This window comes from Bactrocera neohumeralis, chromosome 6 (assembly GCF_024586455.1).
Source record: "Bactrocera neohumeralis isolate Rockhampton chromosome 6, APGP_CSIRO_Bneo_wtdbg2-racon-allhic-juicebox.fasta_v2, whole genome shotgun sequence".
Taxonomy (NCBI): domain Eukaryota; kingdom Metazoa; phylum Arthropoda; class Insecta; order Diptera; family Tephritidae; genus Bactrocera; species Bactrocera neohumeralis.
The window spans coordinates 47,093,493-47,118,597 of NC_065923.1; the positions used below are offsets into that span (position 1 = coordinate 47,093,493).

At 37.7% G+C, this 25,105-nt stretch overlaps 1 protein-coding gene across 6 annotated transcripts in view; it reads left to right on the plus strand.

Annotated features, from left to right (window-relative positions):
* LOC126762568 (regulating synaptic membrane exocytosis protein 2) overlaps window positions 1–25,105 on the plus strand; it is a 421,139-nt gene that overhangs the window by 189,760 nt on the left and 206,274 nt on the right. The window lies entirely within an intron of this gene.

Here is a 25,105-nt window from a genome sequence, read left to right on the forward strand (position 1 = left end):
GACTTTTGCAGTTTTGCTCCCAGGTAGCTCGTTCCATGAGGTTTTGATTTTCTTCACCATGCTTTTGTCGAGATTCCTGTATAGACAATGTATGGGTCACGTTTTCGCATGTTAGCCTTACACCATTCTTGGCAACATCGTCCATTGTTTTGATACCCTCGATGGCTTTGTGGCATGCCAGTTTGAAATATACTGCAGTGGCCTGGCAACTTAAAAGATTGGCATTAAAAAGAAAATACAATTTTTAGTGTTTCCATTATAATTCTTTAATTGAGTTGTAAAGTACATGACAGGTCAATTGTAAAGTCCTTGGCCTACCATAGTAATACATATTTTTTGACAAAATGCGTTTTTTTTTCATTCAACATAGTTCCATACAAGGGTGATACACTCCAACTTTCCTATACTATTTTTGTAGTACGATTTGTCCTTTGCTTCAAAATAGACCTCAGTTTCGGCGATCACATTTTTATTCAACGAAAATTTCTTCCCAGCAAGCATAATTTTGAGATCAGAATAAAGGAAATATCGCTATTGTCGGGGTCTAATCTGCAGAATAAGGTGGATGCGGAATCAATTTGAAGCCCAATTCACGGATTTTTGCAACCACACTTCCTTTTTCATCTAATGTGGCTGTTTTTCAGTCTAATAATACCATATAGTTTTCGCTAATGATGGTCCTTTCTTCTAAAAGTATTCCTTGCGCATCCCAAAATACAGACGCCAGAAAATTGTCAGCCGATTATTATGTTTAGGCGCGCTTTGGAGCGGGTTCATCGTATGTAGTCCCCTCGAATGTCTGTCGATTGTACTTCAGAGTAAGATGATGGAGACATGTTACATGCATGTCACATACCGCGTTTATTACGCTGGAACACTTCCAAGCACTGCTTCGAATCATCAACTGGTCGTAGTTTTTGGTTAAAAGTGAGTTTGCGCCACACCCGCTGTGCACAGAGCTTTCTCATACCCAAATATTCGTGAATGATATGATGTACACTTTCAGTTAATGTCTTTGAAGTGCTTGCTTTATCAAACAACTTCACTCTACGGTCTTTCGTCGGTAATAACCTCTTCGGGGCGTCCACTGCGTTCACCGTCTTCAGTACTTATTTCACCACATCTCAACTTAGCATACCAATCCTTAATGATTGATTTACATGGGGCAGTGGAAACTCGTAGTCAAGACAAGTTTTTGCTTCAAGCGCAGGCCGGAGAATTTTCATTTGCCGCATTATTTCTTAATATATAAGTACTGCGAACACCTGAAATTATTTTCCCGCTTTTGAACTTGCCAGATTACGATATGTAGTAAAAAATGTTTGGTTACACCTGAGCTTAGCGTTTTTTTGCTTTGAAGTTAGGGAAATATGTCGCTTACTAAAATAACACTAATTCTAACTCTATAGGAAAAGCGTGTGAACTGCAAAATATTTTTTTGGTAACATTTCTTGCTCCACCCACTATTTACAATTGTCTAAATCCCACAGCAATAATCACCTAATGAACTACAACTAAATTTTTCAATTCGAGATAATACGCTCGAGCCCTTTCCATACTCCCTGCCAACTTTAGTATTCTGCTCGCACTACTTTCCCGGCATTCATCGCCTAAAACCCGACAAGTGCTTAACCCGAGTTAAATAATAAAATATTTAAATACGCCTAAGTGACGTTGAAAATTCTAAAGCAACAACGGCACAAACACAATAAAAACTTTTTAATCTTCGGTTTTGTGGATTTTCATTTGTGTGGCTTTGCTCTGGTGATTATTGAAATTAATTACAATCCCTTTGTGCACTTAAATCGCAAAACTTGTGCGCAGACTTTCATAACTCGTCATACCACCGTGTACCGGGTACCGCACATAGTTTGCACATACTGTATTAATAGCACTCACCATCGGCATCCGTCCCTGCCGTTTGCACGTTCATTGTCAAACCAAGTGAAATCGGCTTCATTTTGACCGCAAAGTTTTGCTTCGAAGCTTTCATTGTTCGAAGCTGTGGCGCGCCAACTGAAGATGCGAGAGTGATTGTACGTCGCACAAACTTTGTATTGCCGCAACGTGAGAGCATTCCCCAACAAGTTCATAGTTCTGCGGTGGTCTGATTGGAGACACACATTTGTGGGTATGAGTCTTCATATTTGACACTGCAAAAGTTTGTCGGAAATTCAAGCATCCGTTAAACTTTTTACTTCATGCAGTCAGCTCGTTTGCTTACTCAACTTTGTATTGTCTATACAAGTATGTAAATAGTGTAGTTATTTTAGCGCGATGTTGGAAAATTTGAAAGCAGTAGAATTTTTTTTGGTTTTACCAGTTATTTTCGTGATAAAATCATCTCATATGAAGAAGTTCAACTCCAGAAAAAGTAGTTATGCTATTCGCTTTCTTCGAACTCAGCGTAGACTATAGACCATAGATAGATGTAGAAGGCGGTGCTAATGGTTAAGAAAGAAACAAAGTTTCTTGAGAAAATAAACTTAAGTTGTATATACATATTTTTTTATATCATCAGAAAGAAATTATTTCCAACAATATTTTGATGTGAAATTTAAGGATTTTTTCGATATAACATCTCAATAAGGAAAAAAATAAGAATTTTAAATTTTAAAGAAAGGGCTAAGTTCAGGTGTAAATAAATGAGGATTGGACCATCTATTGTGCCCTCTAGATTAGATAAATAACCGAACATTTTATACTCTTGTGAATTGCAGGAATTGAAGCCAGCGAAATTCCTTCAGGTGCTATCAAAACAATACAATTTGGTATCTTGTGGAATTTATGTATGCCATGGACTTAGATATACAAGGTCTGTCGCAAAAGAAACAGAGCTTTTTAAATATAACTGTTTCTGGTGGCGCCACCTATTGGTGGGTATATGAAATAAAAGGTTTGATCTCTTGTTGACATTTCGTAAAAATTTTAAGACAATTGGATAACGACAATCGATGTTATCGATCAAAAAGTGACAGCAGCTTTTGGTCATCGGTCGAAAAATGCAAAGAGCAAATATTAAATTTTGTTTTAAACTTGGGAAAACGTTTACTGAAACATTTCAAATGATGAAAAAAGTTTATGGTGATCAGTGCCTATGCCGTAGTAATGTGCATGAGTGGTTTGAGCGATTCCAAGAAGGTCATGAGGACCTCTGTGACGATCAGAAGTCGGTCGTCTTCAGAAGTCAAAAATAAAGACAATGCTGATTTGTTTTTACGATTCCGAGGGTATTGTACACCGAGAGTTCATCCCACCTGGCCAAACGATTAATGCTGTGTTTTACCTTGTTATGAAGCGTCTTTTGTCACGCATTCGTCGTGCTCGACCACAATACCGTGAGGCAGGGTCCTGGCGCCTGTTGCACGATAATGCGCCGTGTCATCGGTCGACGCTTGTCACTGATTTTTTCACAAAAAACTCCATATTAACCATTAATCACTCACCCTACTCACCTGATCTGGCACCCTGTGATTTTTACCTATTTGGAAAACTTCATTTGCCCATGAAAGGACACTGGTTTCAGGACATTTCAGCTATCCAAAAGGCGACGACCGATATTCTCAAGAGCATTCCGAAAAATGACCTTAAACACTCATTTGAAATGCTAATTGAAAAACGCTAAACGCTGTATCGAAGCACAAGGAAACTACTTTGAATAAAAAAATATAACTTTTGAAAAATATTAATTTTTTGTTGTTTTTTTTAACAGTCCTGTTTCTTTTGCGACAGACCTTGTATATCCAGTTCCGCTAAAATTATTTTAAAAACATCTTCAAAAGAGTGGTATGTAATACTAACTGAACCGAAGAAACTGAATAATATATCCCGTTGATGTGGAAAACGTCAATTAAAGCAACGAAACTCTTTTTGTTAGGAATATGAGGTTTAGACAAAGGTATCTAATAGACCAAATCCATTCAAATACAGCGCCATACACATAATTTTTAAGAAAAACTTTCTTCTTTAGTTTCACTAAAATTTCACGCATTTTGAGCCACCTTGGTTTAAATATAAGTGGAAAACGGAAATCATTATATGTGTTAGTTTGGGGGTATAGAAAGGGACATTGACATTGCTTAAGTATACCTGAGAGCACACTCTGAAGCCATCCTATATATCAATAATACGCACTGAACGAAATGTTTAGAATAACGAAAATCATTATAAGTAGTATATCGGAGTAGGGGATAATATTTACTCGATTTTATTTGTTGTACCCAAGACTACATACAACTAAAATGCCACAGACTAATAAAATGCTCCCAGAGTTTCATCAAAGTCCCTCACATACAATCACCAATCATATGGAGTAAAGTCAGCCGGATGTTCGAAAATCCTGATATTTGTTGTACGGGCACTAGGCCAAGATTTTGTACAATTTTTATCCGTTTTCGACACAAAGATACACTCGCTTATTTTCATTGCGATAACTCACTTATTATCACTTATTGGGTGATATATGCGGTACAAAGTCAACCGGAAATTCGATTATATTTATATTAGGTATATGGAGGCTAAAGGAAGTATTGATCGGATTAAACACATTTTTGACACATGTACAGACTATTATCAGGAAATAATTTTCTCTGAATTTACAATATATATCACACACATTGACCGATATTTTCTCTCAAAAGTCAACTATAAATACTGGGGACACATATTCGGTACCTAAAGTCTTGAAAAATTTTAGTTCGATTTAAAATATTTTTGGTTGTATGGTGGCACACTTCAAAGGCATTATTCGTTCAAACTTCTATGGCGTTACAATTAGTTTTTCTTGATTCCGGAAAGTGAATAGTCGAAAGGTTTAAAAATGGTGTTATATGGGAAGTAATCGTGGTTGTTATCTGATTTTACCCACTTTCACACTGTGGCATAGGAATATAAAATAATGTCATGTACACATTATGTGATTTCACCTAAAGGAGGGCGGTGGTACTCCCATTGTCCAATTTTAACCCCGTCTCTAATAAAGCTCTCTAATACCAATTCGGTGGTAAAATTTAATGTCTCTGGCGTGCTTAATGATTTATCGCGTTTTTGGTAGTTTTCGATGGTAGCAATATATGAGGAGTGAGCGGGGTTATGATCCAATTTCAATAATTTTCACATTGTCGGTAGAGGTGCTACGCTCAATTTTTTTTTAAATTTTGAGCCTACAGGTGCCTCTTGAAAACACGATTTCCTATGCTAAGTAACATTTCGCCTTAGTTTAGTGCTTAGTTATGGAACCTTGTAGTATTTCCTTTAATGACTTTTTGTGGATTACAACCATCTGCGAACTCCTCCTTTTGCTCATCACATACATATACCAAGTTTCATCGAGATATCTCAATTGTTTATTGGCAGATATATGAAGCCCTGGCCTAAAGGTTAAAATAAAACATTTGAAAATTGCCATATATGTAATTGGAATGAGAGAGCTTTGAACAGTTTAAACTTCCCAAAAATTCACTGACGTGCTTAGATCTTAAATATCCCAATAAAATGAAGTCGGTTAAAGTTATGAGACCTAGAAACAATGTTGGAGTGGAAGAGACCGCAACTCATATCTTCTTCCGCTTCTAGCATACTTCTTTCATAGCCACTGTATTTAATTGTGGGAACCAATGTATTTTAAATTCAGTTCTAAGAACCGGCACTCCGTACACCTCAGTTCTGTATATTCTTATTTCCGTTCTACAATTAATTTCTAAACGTTTCTATCATCGTTTAAGTCTTCAATAGAAATGTCCACACTTTCTCCTTGCTTGTCACTCACATTCAGAAAAGAGTACTCCAGCACAGATTGTTAGCAGCGCCGAACCATCATTTCCAGCATCGTCAACCAGTCTTCATCTCCTCGTTTTGTTATTTTCTTTTTGCTCGACAGTCAGCGCTGCCATATCAAATGACACATATCAGTAAACTGCAGTTGAGAAATAGTTTTCAGCCATCACTTGACTCACTTCAGCGCAGCCTTCAGCCGTCAGTCTCGAGTCTCCAGCAGGAGCACCACAACTCGGCTAAATAAAAGTGTCACTTGCCATTCGTGGCACATCAACGAGTGCGCCTTCTAGTTGCACTGCCAAATCTCAATTAAATATTGTGTAAGCGAAATGTTTCTCTTTTTTTTTTTTGAGTTGCAATCATTTTTGTTTTTCATTACTTCTGACACTTTCATTTGTGCCTCCCTGGCGGCACTCGGCAAAGTTACTCACGATTTTGTCATTTTGAGATTTTGAATTGCTGCCAATTAGTCGGGTAAGTGGCTGAAGGACTTTTGCGCTGTTTCTATGTGCGTGGCGGAGCCTCTACACACTTGCCGAGAGCGAAAGCCGAATAAACACTGGCACTCACAGCGAGCACTTGTCTAAATGAAATGGAAAATAAATAAAGCTCTTGAAATATGGAAGTGTAGCGAGAACTTGTTGTGCGAGCAAATATTTACACTATCCGTTGCAAGGATTACAAGTAGTTTGGTAACTTGTATATATTCGACTTGTAGTTAGTAGACTGCACATTGATATTTGGCGCTTTTGCAATTTTAATTTTAAACACGTCCTCTTTCCTCATATCTTAACAAACTATTCAAAGTGATTGTTAAAATTGAATACAGCCATAAAGCTAAACGTTTCAAGCGTGGTTATTCATGTTTAAAAACCAAACCTGCGACAAAATTTCAGTAGATTCTTTAATAGCCCCGCTAGGGAAGTTTATTTTTACAGCGACTATGGTAATCCCACTAAAGAACTGAAATAACTTTCGGTATATACACTTTTTTTAAAGCTTATACAGTTCAAAACTAAATCTCGAATCTTGGGTTACTAAGCTCGGAGGTTATTCCAATTTTAGGTTGTTGTAGAAATTAAAAATTAAACCTTTTGTTCGAGCAGAACGGAACGAAATCTGTAGAGACACTCTGCAGGGTAGAGTGATATCTTCGCTCCTACAGACATTAGTGGTAAATAAACTGTTATGGAATTTAGACAGCAAAGCCCCTAAGATAGTGTCATATGCAGACGAAATTGCCATCTCAATAACGGGAAGATGTCTACACAAACTTGGCAATAATATGAACAACAATTTCAATGCAGTCCAGAAAGAAGAATAAAAAGTGGGTCTGCGATTGATTGCGGAGGAAATAAATCTATTTGTTTTAACTGGAAAATGCAAGATCTCTCCATGGAGACTCCCTTGGGACACAACTTCCTCTCAAGGAATTCACCAAACACCTTAGGGTAAGGTAATGGCTCGCAAATGGAGAATGGATTTGGTGTGGTGATATTCTATCAAAACATAGGCATAAGGTAGTATTTTAAGCTGCCGGACTACTGTAGAATATTTCAAGCACAGGTCTTTGCTATTGGGAAAGTCACGGAGTTAGCCTCTAATGCATCAGCAAGCAACTGCAGATTACTGTTAAATAATCAAGGTTTTAGCTTCGTCTCGTATATTACGTAGAAGTGTTTTGGAGTGTGACTAGATAAGATCCACTTCACTTCTGCCGCGTGCCAGATCACATTATCGAGAGCAAACGAGATTGCCTGGGATGAACGAGACGCTAAGGGTGGTGAATGGCTACCACCTGAAAACGTTATAAACATTGGGAAATCCATGCATTGTCTGACGACAATCTGAACCGAAGCATGGTGATGAAAATCAACGATCTACTGAATATACAAAAGTCCTACTAGCACTCGAGAAATTGTAAGAAGGATGACATGAAGGAATCAAGCATAAAGTATGAAACACAGGAGATAATCACAGTGTGGTGCCATTCCTCGTATTCGCGAAGTAGTGGACTGTAAGATGACTCTTCTGCCGCGTCAGATCACATAGCAGAAAATGTTAGGAACAAAGTGCCAAAACGTTTTAATCAATGGAGCATTGTCTGACTTGTGCATGGTAATGAAAATATCTACGAATATACAAAAGTCCTACTAGCGAGAAATTGTAAGAACAAAAACTAACCAATCAGCAACGCATCTTTGAGCATTTGAGGAGCTCAACGGTATGAAACACTGGAGGAGATATCATTAGTGAGGCCATCGATAAGTTGAGTTTTTGTTCCTCTGATATTCTTTCGCTCAAGTGTGGACATTAATGAAGGATGACTAAATCTGCTCAAAAGCTGATAATAGAACTCTCTCAAGAGACATGATATATGCATATTTGGGAAATATTTATTTTAAGATCATTTTTACTAAATTTTCTATAAAATCGAACCATGAGCGCCTTTATTTTAATTTTTGTGAAATTTTTTACAGTCTTTGGACCTAAAAATATGATTTCTTATTTTTAATATAGAAAGCTTGTTTTCAGATATTATACCTCTCATATTAGTTATTATTACGATATTTTATGAACTATTTTTCTGTACATTTTTCGGTAGCAACGAGGTACTTTTGCACTATCCGTGAATTCTTTGCTTACATAAGCACGAGCGGACTTGGCCGACACTTTTTTAAAGAGAGCTTCAACCAGCCGATTTATTTGGCGGAGCTTTAAAAGCATGAAGTGTCCAAGTTATTAGGTGATCTGGGACAAGTTGCAGAATTATTCAATACTCCGGATGAATTATGCCGCATTTAGCTTAATAATAATAATCTTATGAAGCTTGCCGTTTACTTAATGTATACTTATATGCCCAATATATCCAAATTTATTCTTTCAGACCAACTATCTAGTTTAGAAACAAACCAAATAATTCAGACTTAACTTGACCATATATGTCAAAAGAGTTTGCAAAGTAATGACTAAAGCTCATCACGTTCTCTGCCAGAGTTCGGCTCTAGCTTTAAGTAGCATAAGGTCATAATTCTCACTTGAATTGAGGTAAATTATTGACTACTGTTTTCTCGTTTGGCTTTTAATTGAGGAAGTTTAAAAAAAAACCAGTAAGGAAGAGCTAAGTTCGGGTGTCACCGAACATTTTATACTCTCGCATGATAAAGTGATAATCGAGATTTCATTATCCGTCATTTACATATTTTTCAAATACCGTATTTGTGTAAAGTTTTATTCCGCTATCATCATTGGTTCCTAATGTACTATATATTATACAGAAAAGGCATCAGATGGAATTCAAAATAGCGTTATATTGGAAGAAGGCGTGATGTGAACCGATTTCACCCATATTTCGTACGTGTCATCAGGGTGTTAAGAAAATATTATATACCGAATTTCATTGAAATCGGTCTAGTAGTTCCTGCGATATGGTTTTTGGTCCATAAGTGGGCGACGTCACGCCCATTTTCAATTTTTAAAAAAACCTGGATGCAGCTTCTTCTGCCATTTCTTCCGTAAAATTTAGTGTTTCTGACGTTTTTTGTTTGTCGGTTAACGCACTTTTAGTGATTTTCAACATAACCTTTGTATGGGAGGTGGGCGTGGTTATTATCCGATTTCTTCCATTTTTGAACTGTATATGGAAATGCCTGAAGGAAACGACTCTATAGAGTTTGGTTGACATAGCTATAGTAGTTCCTGAGATATGTACAAAAAACTTAGTAGTAACTTTAATATCTTTATTTATGGCTTAGTTATGACACTTTATAAGTTTTCGGTTTTCGCCATTTTGTGGGCGTGGCAGTGGACCGATTTTGCCCATCTTCGAACTTAACCTTCTTATGGAGCCAAGAAATACGTGTACCAAGTTTCATCATGATATCTCAATTTTTACTCAAGTTACAGCTTGCACGGACGGACGGACAGACAGACATCCGGATTTCAACTCTACTCGTCACCCTGATCACTTTGGTATATATAACCCTATATCTGACTCTTTTAGTTTTAGGAATTACAAACAACCGTTATGTGAACAAAACTATAATACTCTCCTTAGCAACTTTGTTGCGAGAGTATAAAAATGAATACATTTACCTCTGCCATCTCCAATTTCATAGAGTTCGCAATAATTTTCTTGAGCCGTGTCATAAATGGCACTTAAGACACTCTCACAGAAATGTAGCAATATTCATCATTAATAAGCAGCTGTCAGTTGAGAATTATTGCCTTGTGTTTTTTTTTCATTCAGTATACACTTGCGCATACATTTTGCCCTATCCGGCCCGTTAAACCAATTATTTGCACTTATTAAGCTCACACTACAAGTGCATTGTTTACGGCCAGTGCGTTGAAGCACAAATTAGAGTGCCGTTGCAACGCTGCATTTAATGACGCAAGTGCAAGTTGCACGCACCGGCAGTGCAGCACGCCAATTGGCCAGGCGCGAGGCTCGAGACTAACGGATAATGGCTAAGAGTCGTCGTAGGCGCGTAGCTGCAATGCAGTGGAGCACTGTGCGGTGGACATGAAAGCAGCTGACCAGGCTACCAGAAATGCACACATACACACACTATCACACACATACATATATGCACATATATATACACACATCCATGCATACAATGAAGTTATGACCGCTCCCTTTGGTTGTCTCATAAAAATGTGTACGAGAGAAATTATTATTGTCACGTCGTATATTGCATTACGTATACGCAGTGGCGAACGTGGTTTAGTGGTAGAAGTGCAAGCTTAACAATAGGAACAGACCAATGGCAACTACTGCAATTTTGTACAGACAAACACAATAGCGGTGAATGTAATATGTGTTGCCGTCAATTGTGAAGCGCAACAGCTGCTTTTGTTGTTGTTGTTAGTGGCCTAGTGCCACTTGAAAAGTATGAAATGAACGACTACACATAAATTGCTTGTCATTTGTTATGCCACCAACTTAATATTAGATGTCGCTGGGAAATTTTTAAATAAATAGTTGTACATGCAGTGGATGCGGCAGAGTTGAGGAATAGCTTGTGTTGTATGTTGCTTCAGCCTTGGGCGAGTGGAACCACAAACGTACTTGTATATTTTTATACCCCGAAAAATCTCACAGTTTTTGAGATATGGGTCTGAAATTTAGCACACTCTCTTTTCTCAGCAAGAGAATGCTTATTTGCCGAAATTGCCGATATTAGCCAACTACAGCATATAGCTGTCAAACAAACTGCACGATCGGTATCAATTGCTTGTATGGAAAACTTTTTCGTTTGTCAAGCTATCGTGACGAAATTTGGTTATTATTATTATCTGTATCTACGCTACATTCTCGGAAGAAATTGCTTGGATCGCACAACTGTAGCATGTAGTTGCCATACAAAATTGTTTGTCAGATGCAAGTCCTTGTATGGAAAACTCTTTTATTTGTCAAGATATCCTTCCCAAATTTGCCAGAGGTTATTGCTCAAGGCACTGCTACAATCTCTGAAGAAATTGTTCAGATCGGACTAATATTGCATAGAGCTGCCATACAGCTGACCGTTCAAAATCACATTAAAAATCTTTTCACAGCCTTTTGTGCCATAAAAATGCAGCTGTGAAGGGTATTATAGCTTTGATGTCGAGTTGACGTTGTTTTTCTTGTTTTTGTAGTATTTTTTTTTTATTTTTGTAGTATTTTTTTTATTTTTGTAATTTTTTTCTTATTTTTGTAATTTTTTCTTATTTTTGTAGTGTTTCAATTACAAAAGCGCTTGAAAAAACATGCGCTGCAACATGCAACATGCCACAAATTAGGGCAGCCTGTAGTGCGTGCACGGGCTAAGGGAAAAGTGGCGCGTTGAAATTGCTGCACATAAATTGCAGAAAATTGTCTCTGGAAAATCTCAGCTAATAAATACTTGCAGTTGGCAATAACAATTGTGTTCAAGCAGTCTGTTGCACGCCGCACAGCGCTCTTTCATTATTCGCCATTTCGCCTTGCTCATATATTTCGCTTTCATCTATGCTTTTATTACATTCTCCACTTCCCTTGTGTCTGCTGCAGCTCTGCACATACTTGCAACGCCAACGCAAATGGGTCGTGCAACAGTTGCACGCCAATAATGGCGCAGTCAGCGTTGCGTGCATAAAAATTTGTTGCATTCTCGCAGTATTGACTTTTGTTGCAATAAAATGCGAAATTGTTGCATGCTTTCCGCACTGTCATATTATTTGTTAATCGTTGTTATTGTTATTGCTGCGACGTAAAACCAGTCTGATGGTGTTTTTTGCTATATTTTTTTTTATGGCGCACACACGTGCTGCCAATATTGTCACACCTACGTTAACTCATATGACGTTCAGCGAAAGCTGTCATGATGACAATTGTCATATCGTTAGTCGTTAGGAATAATGGTTATGCCACAATATATATGTGAACAAAACGATATGGCTTCGATTGTGCTAAAGTTTTATTAATAGAGTTTGATTACTTCAAGCTCCAGGCTATCGCGACTATTAACTTTTATATACTATATATGTACTACTTTTGCCTTAAATTGTAGGTTTTATTTAGCTTGACTTGAATTATGCGATATACACCGTTATTTTGGAAAACTTGTTGACATACGACTCCGATAAAACCCTCGTCCCTGTTGCCAACAAAGTGGGACAGTCGATTTTCGCAAGCTTTTATTCATTAGAATTATTCACCAGCAAAATGATTCGCCAGAGACAGGAACATTAACTATAGCCGAACTATAAGGTGGAACTCCCCAACTAAGATCCCGGAACTTTTGATTTTTTTTTGTTTCCATACGCATAGATCCATAATCCACCTGTGATATTGATAAACGTCTTTTGAGTATTTTTCAGTATTTCTTTACACCCAACCACACGAGCCTTTTTTGAGCGATTGTCACGATTCGTCCAACGAGAACAAACCTTTTTTACGGCCCGGTGTTCTCTCGAATGTATGCTGGTGGGAGAAATGCGCTTCAAGGTTCGTTACATGACGGTCTTGCATTATCAGTTCACAACGGCATCGATGTTTTCTGGCAATCTTCACGGATTGGACTTGTCGAACTGTACGCTTACGTACTAAACCTTTTTTTAAATGTATACTCAATATATTGAGGCGCACTGCGTTAGTTAAAGAGGAAAATATCCATTTTATTCTGTATACACCTTTTCCCGGGTAGAGCAGGTGGAGGCTTAACTCGTTTAAACACCTTTAACCCCGTCATCTGTAGCATTGCGGAAGGGACCTGCCGCTAAGCATTATATCGCAGGGCCATCTTAACCTATTCGGCCTGCCACTTCTGTCTCCAGATCCAGTCACTCCGTTGTAAATCTCGGACAGTTGAAAAATAAATGCTCTGCATTTTCGCTACTGTTACCACAAAAAGAGCAAGTAACTCCATTGTCATGACTGTACATAAGTAGGTACTCTCTAAAACTTCCATATCCTGTTAGAAACTCCGTAGTAAAACTCTATCTCGCCATGTCTTCGTTCCACCCATGCTTTTACACTTCCGATTAATCGGTACTTCCTCTTCTCTTTGCTTCTTTGTCCCAACGCTTTCTTCATTCCTGTATGCTGACTTGTTTTTCCTCTTTACGTTCTGCCATTGTTCGCTTCCTGCCCATAATTTTACTTTTGTCATAGATCGTTTTCAGTTCTCGAGCCTTATATCTGGCGGAACTATCCCAGATGTAACGCTAGCAGCTTCATGACATATCGAGCTTCTGATGAGACATTATTGATCTGTGTGGTTTCTCCACCAAAGGTGACCGTTTCTGTTATTTTCAGATAGCCCAAATCATGCGCGTTTGGTCGTAGCGTTTTTATTTTTGTTTACAAAGGAAGAATCTTCCAAAAATAAGAGTACTGTCAATGTGAAATGGCAGCATGCATGATTCATATTGTCCACTAAAACTAGAGGTGTACACCTGATATTATTATCTAACTAAGCTGAACTTGTACGCAAGAGTATGGTTCCTCACCTCGATTGACTTCACTACATTTTTTTGTATTATAAGATAAAGTTAAGTAGAGACTCACCTCTCTGAATGATGTCGGAGCTGCTACAAAGTGTATGATGGGCGTTAGCCTCTGCGCCCATCACCAACACTCCCTTCTTCCCTATACCGGCTGTAGCCGCTAGCTTTTGGAGCTCCGTTGTTTATGCATCGTTCTCATGTGGCATACATATAGTAGGATGGAAGGAGTAATGGCTTATCTTTGACACCCTTTTCAGTCACAACCGTCAAGTCTTCAAGCCAATGTTATCAATAGTTCCTGCACGAAAGTCACGTTGTAGCCGTCTTTATTTAGGTTGACAAAAAGATCCGCAGAGGCGATCTTACTTGTGCGGAGGTCCTACCGGAGCATCTTCAGCTCCCGGTTTCGAGCGCTCGGAATGCTGAGTATGTACCTTCTGCTCCTCCAGTAGGACAAATGATGTCACCATCATTTCTGCTAAGCCTAGATTCTGCTGCATTTCATCTTCTTCCAGCAAGTTTTTTTTTGCCATCGGTTTGACGTATTTTGAGGCGAAACAACATGCCCTATGCCTTCTTTCCGAACGTGGAGACTGTCGTTTGCCTCCTTATTAATCTGTAAGATATAGAAGAATTCTCCACGCACACATCCTTCAGTTGCTAGTCCGCACGTCAGGATTCTAACTTTGTAGTAACCGCAATGTTCTAGGTCTGCCAAGCGATGTATGGTGACCTTCGCCTTAGGCACCGATAGAATGTTGCTACCGTCAACCATCTCCTGGTTTGCGTTTTCGCACAGATTCCGAAGCATGGTGAAAGCTTTCCTCACCATTGTCAGTGAAGGGTCATCCAGGAGACCATTTGAGGATTTTGACTCCGCTAAACCATCCTGCCATTACGGCATGGATTCGTTTGGCTCTGAGTCCATCCTTGAGTAGAGAACTTCCAATAGCTTCATCTCCACGCTTTTACAGACTAGCGCCATGATCAGATGCCGTTTTGTAATCTCACTTGTTGCTGGCTCTGCTTTAAGCGTAGTCGGTTTCTTGTCCGCGTACTTGACGTTTTGATTTTCGGCTATTTCTCTGCACTTTGTGCGATGTGTTCTTCTATACAATTTGCAAGCGCCGGATGCGAGGCACTACACCAATTGTGTGTGGCGAAATATGCCCAGTAGTTTTTCACCTTCTCTGGGGACCAAACCAACCAAACTCTTCCTTTAGTTTGGATTTGTCCTCTGGTCGATAACATTTTCCTACCGCCGACTATCGCGTTTTTGGCTTCAGGCCCTCCTTCATTGATTTCTTCCGAGACCTTCACTTGTTGCCAGAGTTGAAACCCTTAGTCATCTTCTCAAGAGAACGCAGAAGCTATTTTGCTTTTTCTTCTTTGCTCACAGCGTTTTCTTTGTCCGAGTCTTCATGAACTGTGGCAACCATCGAAACCTGCTCCCGTTGCAGTGGTGTTGTGGCCGAACAAAAATTTACTGGTACATAAGTTTTCGAAAAATACTCCAACGACATTTTACTTTCTCTGTTTTAAAAACATTTCCAAGTTGCGCTTATTTATTTCAAATTTGTTGTTTGTAGAAAAACACAAGCACTTGCTGGATAGTAACTGCAGGATGCGAGCTCGCATATGCCAAAATACACACACACCGATATATGCAGCGCGTTCAAAATGCTCGTTACTTTAACCAGACAAAAGTACTCTTACTCGTCCATTTGCAGCAAATATCTTTTTACCGCTCTTTGTTGCTGTAAATTTGGTGCAGTTGCCCTACAGATGACATCAGTAAATGCCAGCGAGGACTTAATATAGCGCCACACTATTTCAGCGCTCGCTGTAAATACGCTCGTAACTGTAAATAAGCTGAACGCTACAAGCCATACACATTCCAGCATTAACGCCAACACACACACATGCACAGTCGAGCAATTTTAGCGGCTTTGTTTTACGACTCGAATAGAGTTTACTGTGAATAATTAAAGTTAATTAAAGCATGCATTTTGTAATTACACGCGACCTAGAACACGAAAATTTATTAAATTTAGGAAGTAATATTGTTTTTTTTTTTGGTTTTCCAGAAAAAATAAAACGCACATTTAATGTTAATTTAATGTTATGGTCAAGAATTTAACTTTATTAAAAAGGTAAAGGTAAAGGTTGGCCATTATGTTTTAAAAACGATTTGGCGCAAGTGATCGCCGTGGCTGATTCGAATAAACTCCTACCGAGAGGCCCAATTTTCCACCACTTCTTGTAGCAATTAGCGCCGTGCGATATTAATTCTCTTCTAAAGCCTCAACTGTCTTAGATTTATCTACGCAGACAGGCAACTTCACATAAATCCGCAAAAAATAGTCCAACGGTGTTAAATCGCATGAATCCGAGGACCGCGGCACATGTCCACGACACGAGTTATGCGCTCACCAAAAGTTTGCTTCAATAAATCGATTGTTTCGTTGGATGTGTGGCCCCAATGGTCCAACGATTCTGCGTATATAACATCTCAACGATTACCTGTGGATTGTCAGCACTCTAAATGAGCCGAATTTGACAGATTGCTCATTGTGAAGAACCAAAGTTCGAAAATCCTTTTACTCAATATTTTACAGCCTTACTTGAAAAGCCGAATATCTCGAGAAGTATTATTGATAGCTATTTTGACCTCGAACCTTTTTATAGCAAATAAAATTTCCTACAAATTTGTCATTCAAATTTTTTCTATAGCTCCTGTCATTTACGAGATAAATTCAAAAAAATGCGAATTTCATAGAAAAATCAGGTTTAGAGCCCCGTACTACCTCGCCGGTGTGAGTTACGACTTTGTTGCACTGGGCACTTTTGTAGAGTGAAAAATCTGAGAAATATGCGTCTAAAGTCAAAGCGATGCCATAAAATACCTCTGATCTGTAGGAGTTTAAAGATAAAAACTCACGATTGCAGTGTATTTTCTATGGAAAATTTTTACATTTCTTAATGTTAATATTAAGAGCTAAAATTGTCAGGGAATTTTTTTTTAGGGGTATTTCCAAGGAAATTTCGTGACGGGACTGAAAAAAATTAATAGTTCAATAAAAAAAAAATCACCCTAATACTATATATACACTTGAAAACAATATTGCTAAAAATTTGCATTTTTGCTACCATTAGGGTTACTCTGATATATTGACTTCATATGTGATGTTAAGAAAAAAATGTTTGCTGAAAACATGAAAGGCCATTTGCTGCGATTTCTTAACAGTCTATTTATGTACCTATTAATACATGCATCCTTATATATAACGATACTGTTAAGAACTACTAAAAGCACAATAAAACAGTAACTAAAATCACCAGAGACATTAAATTTTACAATGAAATGGCATTTGACAGCTTTATTGGAGTCTGGGTCAAAATTGGGCCACCCTATTGCATTCACCACCGTTTTCATTTAGATGAAATCACATATCGCAAGATCCGCTCGACCGATTTCAACCAAATTCAGTGCATGAGATTACTTCAACATTAGTTTCTCACAGTGTGGAAATCGGACTACCCGCCACACCAGTACTTTTAAAGTATGCCACCATAAGTCAAAAAATATCACAAATCGACCTGAAACTGTTCCAGCTCCTAAGTATCGAATATGCGAGCCCCTGTATCTATGTAAAGTTGAATTTTGCCAGAAAATGTCGGTCAATGTTTGAGATACATATTTGTATATATGAAATTCAGAGAGAATACTTTCCTGATGACAATACGTCTGTATCAAAAATGTGTTCAACCGGGTCAATACTTACTTCTCTTAGCTCCCATATACCTACACAATTGTTTTCGAACTGCCTTTATACCGCATACAAGGTCTGTCGCAAAAGAAACAGAACTGTTTAAAAAAAAACAACAAAAAATTAATATTTTTCAAAAGTTATATTTTTTATTCAAGGTAGTTTCCTTGTGCTTCGAAACAGCGTTTAGCCCGGTCAATTAGCATTTCAAATGAGTGTTTAAGGTCATTTTTCGGAATGCTCTTGAGAATATCGCTCGTCGCCTTTTGGATAGCTGAAATGTCCTGAAACCTGTGTCCTTTCATGGGCAAATAAAGTTTTCCAAATAGGTAAAAATCACAGGGTGCCAGATCAGGTGAGTAGGGTCAGTGATTAATGGTTAATATGGACTTTTTTGTGAAAAAATCAGTGACAAGCGTCGACCGATGACACGGCGCATTATCGTGCAACAGGCGCCAGGACCCTGCCTCACGGTATTGTGGTCGAGCATGACGAATGCGTGACAAAAGACGCTTCATAACACCAAGGTAAAACACAGCATTATTCGTTTGGCCAGGTGGGACGAACTCTCGGTGCACAATACCCTCGGAATCGTAAAAACAAATCCGCATTGTCTTTATTTTTGACTTCTGAAGACGACCGACTTCTGATCGTCACAGAGGTCCTCACGACCTTCTTGGAATCGCTTAAACCACTCATACACATCACTACGGGATAGGCACTGATCACCATAAACTCTTTCATCATTTGAAATGTTTCAGTAAACGTTTTCCCAAGTTTAAAACAAAATTTAGTATTTGCTCTTTGTTCAAAATGCATTTTACGACCGATGACCAAAAGCTGCTGTCACTTTTTGATCGATAACATCGATTGTAGTTATCCAATTGTCTTAAAAATTTTTCGAAATGTCAACAAGAGATCAAACTTTTTATTTCATATACACACCAACAGCTGGCGCCACCAGAAACAGTTATATTTAAAAAGTTCTGTTTCTTTTGCGACAGACCTTGTATATCAGCCAACTTGTGAGTTATCTTAATGAAAATTAGAGAGCGTATTTTACTGATAACAGTGAAATTCTAAAAGTATCTCCCCCCCTAAGTCAGTGCACCTCAGTAGTAGTTGCGATTTTTGCATGGATAGAAACATCGAACAAAGAATTTGCCTCAAATCTTGTATCTCTAACCAAATTTTGTATGCGGAATCGTTGCGAATGTTTGAAACGACTTACGTTGATTAAGTTTTATCAAAAACAAAAGCTAACGAGGGGTATAAACCTTCAAATACAGCTGTTCAAAAATGAGTGAAAATAATGGAGAAATTCGCTATATAATTTTTTTTATAATAAAGGAAAGAATGCCACGTAAGCCACCAATGAAGTTTGTGAAACTGAATTTGTGAACATCAGTTCGTGTACCACAACAATGGTTCGCTCGCTTCGGTTCTGGAAATTTCGAAATTTCGATTTACACTGATGAAAGTGTTACACTGATTGTATAATGTCTCTAGCGGAAAAATGGCAAAAAGTTGTCGACCGAAATGGTACATATATAAGTTAAAATTTGATTGGAAATACGAAAAGGCTTTTTCGACCACCTAATATTAAAAAAGGATAAGGATATGGTGCTTGAAAATCGCCAGGCAAGTGTTAGAGAGATGTCAAGAGAGCTTGATATCTCTTGCGAGTCCGTTCGAATGATTTTGGTAGATATTTTGGGTATGAAACGCGTTCGTGCTCGACTCGTCTCGATAAAGCTGAGTTCTTTCAAATAGAGTTCCATACGTAAAGAGGTCTCTTTGGGCATGTTTGATCGTGCGAATTCCGATTCCACATTCATAGAGAGCATCCTCATAACTGCAAATGAGGCATGAGTTTATGCGTTTTACAGGCAAACAAGTCAATAAATATCGGAGTAGAGGACAAAACGATTGGACAATCAATGAGGAGTCAACAATTTTCCGTCATTCAAAGAGATAAAACAAAAATCGGTGCAGGAACTTATGGAAAAGTTTTGAGGGCTAGAAAACCGTTGACAGAAGTGTATTACATCTGCTGGGGATGACTTTGTAGGCGACGAAGTAAATAATATGGAATAAATAAATATTTTGCGTTTTATTTAAAATTTTTGGGTACCTTTTTGTCACAATGTAACAGTGAGATATGCAAACTGAACGAATTTTTATTTGACGGGATACTATCAAGAAATTTGGCATGTATTTTTAGCTAAGACAATGGAGAAATATCCGAAGAAATTGTTTATGTCAACAATTTCAAGTCTTTCTTTGAAAACCTTTTCTATTTGACGAGATATCCTAATAGAACTTGGTATGTATTATTGCCCAAATCAATGATATTATATAATATTATGTATAAGAAATCTAATCTTAGTACTAAAGTATTTAGCTCCCATAGTAAATGATCGATCAAAACCGATTCCGAGTTTATAGAACACTTTTTATTTAACGAGATATAAATTCGATAGAGAATATACTTTAAAGCAACGCTATAATAATCGAAGAACTTGTTCAGAACGGGTGGCTATAGCATATAACTTTTATATAAAATAAACGATCATTTGCAAGTCCTCGTACTTTTTTACTTGTGAAGGGTATTCTAGCCTTGGTGCAACCGAAATTAAAGCGTTTTCTTACTTTCACACTCATTACCCTTCACTTGCTTGCATTCTTCACCGCCACCGGCAAATTAAAATGTTTGCTGTTATCAATTCCATATAAAAACCCGAGAAAATTTCGAAGAATTTCTTTTGGTTTTTTTTGTGATTTTTTTTGTTATTTGTGTAACTGCAACTAAGACTACAAATCGATTAAGTAAAGCTGAGAGTATTTGCATTCCGACTAATTGAATTCCTTTGTAATATCTCACTGTGGTCCGAGGCGTTTTGGCAACATGCGACTGGCACAGCTAACGAACCAAAGCAACGGCTTAAGTATGTTTGTTTATGTGTGAGTGTGTGCGAGTGCAAAAATGTGAAAATATGCTTAAAGCAAAGCACAGCCACTCCACTTGGCCGCAAATAGAATAACGCTTTGATTTAAGTAAATATTTTACATTCATTTGCAGCGTGTAAACAGAGTCCAAAAGTGCACGACGAGGCACAAATAAGTGTGTGCAGAAGCAATTACAAACACACACACACTTGCATGCATGCATGCATAAAAATAGATATGCATTTGTGTTGGCAAATAGTTGCAATTCAAAGCCGGCAACTAAACTGTCGATTACACTCACCGACGGACAACTAGTGGCACATTGTGAGTGTATGTGTGTGTGTGTGCGCTCAATCACATGCTTCAATCGTTCAACTGTGAAAAGTTGTATGAATAAACTTTTTTCTTTCATACACACACACACTCACACTCGCTTGGCTAAAGTTTCATTCATTCACTTACGCACTCAATTTATTCGATTCGCTTTAATCTTTGCATTCACACTTGAGATGACAGGCAAGGCGAGATAGAAGCGTTGGACGCTGAATGAAATCAAACACATACTCGAATATATATTCACACATATACATACATATGTATATACATTACATATTATACACTTGTATATACAAACATCTGGCATCCTTTCGTTGATTGCGCGGGCGTCGCACAGTGAGACAGCCCAATAGTAACCGCGGCAAAAAATGGTTTTTGACGTGTCGTCCAATTATGAAATTTTCACAATGTGTATTTATGAGTAACAATTTCCTGAAATTTCAGCCTCATAACTTCATTACTTTTTGGTCTAGAGCAAGTCAAAGTTGAGGTATGCCAACGCGCTTGAAATATGTTAGTTCAATATGTATAATCAAAAGCTTATTAAAATAAAAATACATAATAAATGCATTTCATCTTAATTTAGTTATTGTAGAATGAGTAAATGAAAAAATAAATTCTTTTTTTTCTTAAGAACACACAAAAATTGAATATTTTGCATTTTCAATGGCCTAGGAAATATAGAGCATTTAGGTGCAGACTTATACCAAATGAAAGTTTGAAATCTCACCTTTAACTTAAAGTAGAGGACATATACAAACATACAAAAACTACAAAAAGTACGTAACGCGCACATTCTGTCGCTATACGTATGTGAATAGCATCCTTTTTTTAATTGTTTTCTATTCTCTTATAAGAGAATAGTAATAAATTACACAGAATTATGCAAAGATCATTTATGTTTTAATAAAAATATTCTTGTTTACACATTAATTTGATAGATAATTTTGTTGAAGGTCATTGACTTTGCGTTAGATAGTTGCATAATTTTTAATTTAAATTGATAATGCAAGACATTGTTCTTATCTAAGTTGTGTTATGATCACTTCCTAATGTGGTTAGTTTAATTGTTATATTGTAGTGCCGCTTGTCGCCTGGCAGGAAAATAGAAAATAGTCTCTTGCATTATAATTATTTTTGTTGTCCAAAGCTCATAAGCATCTATTGGCATAATTTTTGGTTGTTGTTGGTTTTTTGGGCATTTTTTCCATCAAGCCAAACCAGTTTTTGTTTTGCTCAAACATATGTACATTTTGTGTACTATACAGCAATGTTATCCGAAGAAGCGCAAGAAGCACAATAAGGAGTATAGAAACTGTAGGCTATTCCATTGAACGTATTCACGTTTTTCTACGAATGAAGATGTAATGCACTATTTGCAAATATAATCAGATCATATTAATTCATTTAGAATGCAAAAAATTAGAATACCATGGTGATGTTAAAAAATTGATTGAATGAAAAAAAAATATTGTTTTATTTTATTGCATTTCAATGGGAGGTGGGCGTATTAGTGAGCGTGTTATTGTAATTTTTGCATGAAACAATTTAAATGATATAAATTACAGTAATATAGAGAAGGTTGTATTTAATATATTTTAGAAAATATCACTTTTTATGTTGAGGTAGTATGGGTGATGGGGTTAAAAGTGGGCCAAAATTTCAAATAATGTTTGTAACTATATAACATTCAAGTATACCAAAATTGAAAGTTATACCTAAAGTATTACGGACAATACGGCATTTTACAAATTTCGACTGTATGACAGGTGGGCGTAAAAGTGGGCGAATTTTCTTAATTTTTTTTTTTAACTGGAATTGGCTCAAAAATAACCTGTGCAAAATTTCAGAGCTCTACAATGACTCCTTGTATTTCGCCGAGCCACATGTCTGGGAGGCGTGCGGCGATTTGTTTACATGCATATCTCTGCCTCTTCTTTCTTTATGTGTATGTGTGCGCCAATACGCATACATTTATGCAGATTATCAGCTATCTTGATATCCAAACACACACTCACACACATATTTAAATATGGCAAGTTCATGCACTCGCTTGGCGGTCAGCATCTCTGGAGAAATCATCACATGAGCTGCGCCAAATAGCAATTGAACGGATATTTGACCGCTTGAATGCATCGCATTTCAAAGATTCTGCTGATATTTGTAGAAATTTGCGTTTTCTGAGAAAGTTTGCTCGAAATATTGAGTTCATATCAGCTTGTGTGGCAAGGCTTTCACAAATGGGAGTCAACGATAAATACCGTTAGCATTCGATTTGATTATGGTCAGCTGAAAATATTCTGCGCTCAAGCTTTATGCAAACAAATGCTTGTGGTCCACAGCCACGCAAGCACACACACACATATACATATATGGCTATATATATATTTGGTTATGTATATATGTATATATAGGCACACACATGCATAGCCACCATATATACTAAAGCAATTTAACCAATGTTGCATGCGTGTCGTACAGTGTGTGTTGCAAGGAGAGCAAATAAGCGTTGTAAATCGATTTGTGATAAGCATATTTGTTGTTGTGGTTGTTAAACAGTTAGTTTGTCATTCTTATGTTCACTCATTCTCATGCTGGTCGTATGCTAGCATCCCTATACGCACATACATATGCAAGGGTATATTAAAAAAAATTTGAAATGTGTATTAGCGTGGCCCAATTATATACGAAGGTTATTTTTTAAATCTAAGACTAACTTGACGGGGTTTTTGATTTTATTAACACAATTCGAACGGATTTTCCCAGATTCCGATTCAAAGTATTGTTTATCATCGTAGTCACCATATTTTCACTATAATTCTACCAAAATTATGTGAAGATATTGGTCGAATAAAAAAACTGAGAAACTTGTACACTTTCTTTACCTAATGATTGCAGTGTCTTTCAAACCAAGGTTGCAGTCTTTAGGATAGCAGTAGCTTTACTGCTCCAGAGTGCAGCCTCCTTCAGAGAGGTGTCCATCAACTCAGACATCAGAGCGACGATACAAGCCTTGAACTTATTATTCAGAGTTATTCAAGTAGCGCCTAACCTCGCTATCAATAGCATAGAGTCTCTTTGTGATAAGACTGGTAAGGGTGCGAGGCCACGAATCGAAAGAAATTGTAAAGCTGATGAGCCAGGAAGGAAAGGCACCCTAAACCGCTAGCAGTATAATGGTAGTGGGAAGGTGCTCCCGTGTCCCCTTTTGTTCTATTACTAGATAAAAACCCGGGACTTCAGGCTTCGCGGAAGCTTGGACCGTGCTGGGCCACCATCGGTACATGCGCTATCACCCAAGATCGATCGCAAGAGATCTACTGATCTCTTTGCTCTCAGTAAGGCTAGCCTCACCCTAGGTGTGGGGCTTTTAACTGCCCACTGCCTGCTGGGAATCTTACCAGACGCCATTTGCAGAAGCTGTGTGATAAAAGAGGAGGTGGAAACAACTTAACACTTCCTTCTTAACTGTCCTGCGTTCGGAAGGTCAATACTTAAATACTTGGGAGCACATAACTTCAGACTTATCATCGAGCCTGACGGGAATGGAAATTAAACGCCTGTACAAACTTGTATTCCCTACTAAGCGAAAACAGGAGTTCTTCTTATCAACGGTTTCACAAAGGACTACATATAGCAGGCCACCTGCGATCTCTCTAGATCAGCCATCTAACCTAATCGACAGTTACCCAAGTGGGCTGTACACGCTGAACCCGCTTCACAGTGTGGATAAATGCAACTATCGGCTGTTAGGGTTATGGCATGGAATAATTTTTATTGACTATCTTGAAAATGGAAGGAACAACAGCACCAACAGAGGATTACCAGCGATTATAACATAGCGTTGTTGGACCTCTTGGAAGACCAAATCGGCAGACACTGCCACATTTGAAGAGAAGAAAGTGCTATTTCACCAAGGCAATGCACTGCAAAAACCATGCACTGGTCTTATTCTTCAGATCTGGCCACCAGCGACTATTTTTTTGTTCTCAAATCTGTAAAAGAATTATGTTGAATAAAAAATCGAGTTTTGCCAAAAAATTATATTTTACTATGGTTGGGCGGTTACTTTTCAATTGCCGAGTCATATGCAAAAAACAATAAATCTTTGAAATTCACTAGTGGCTATAACCACTTAAGTTACACATAGGCTACGAATCGAATTAGCCTTTACTTTCAATGCTCTCACACATACATATAAATTATAAGCATGTGAAAAAAAGTAAAATTGCCTTTAACTTAAGTATTCACTCTTTGTCTATACTTATGCTCTTGCACAGCCATAATTGCGGCTTTCCCTT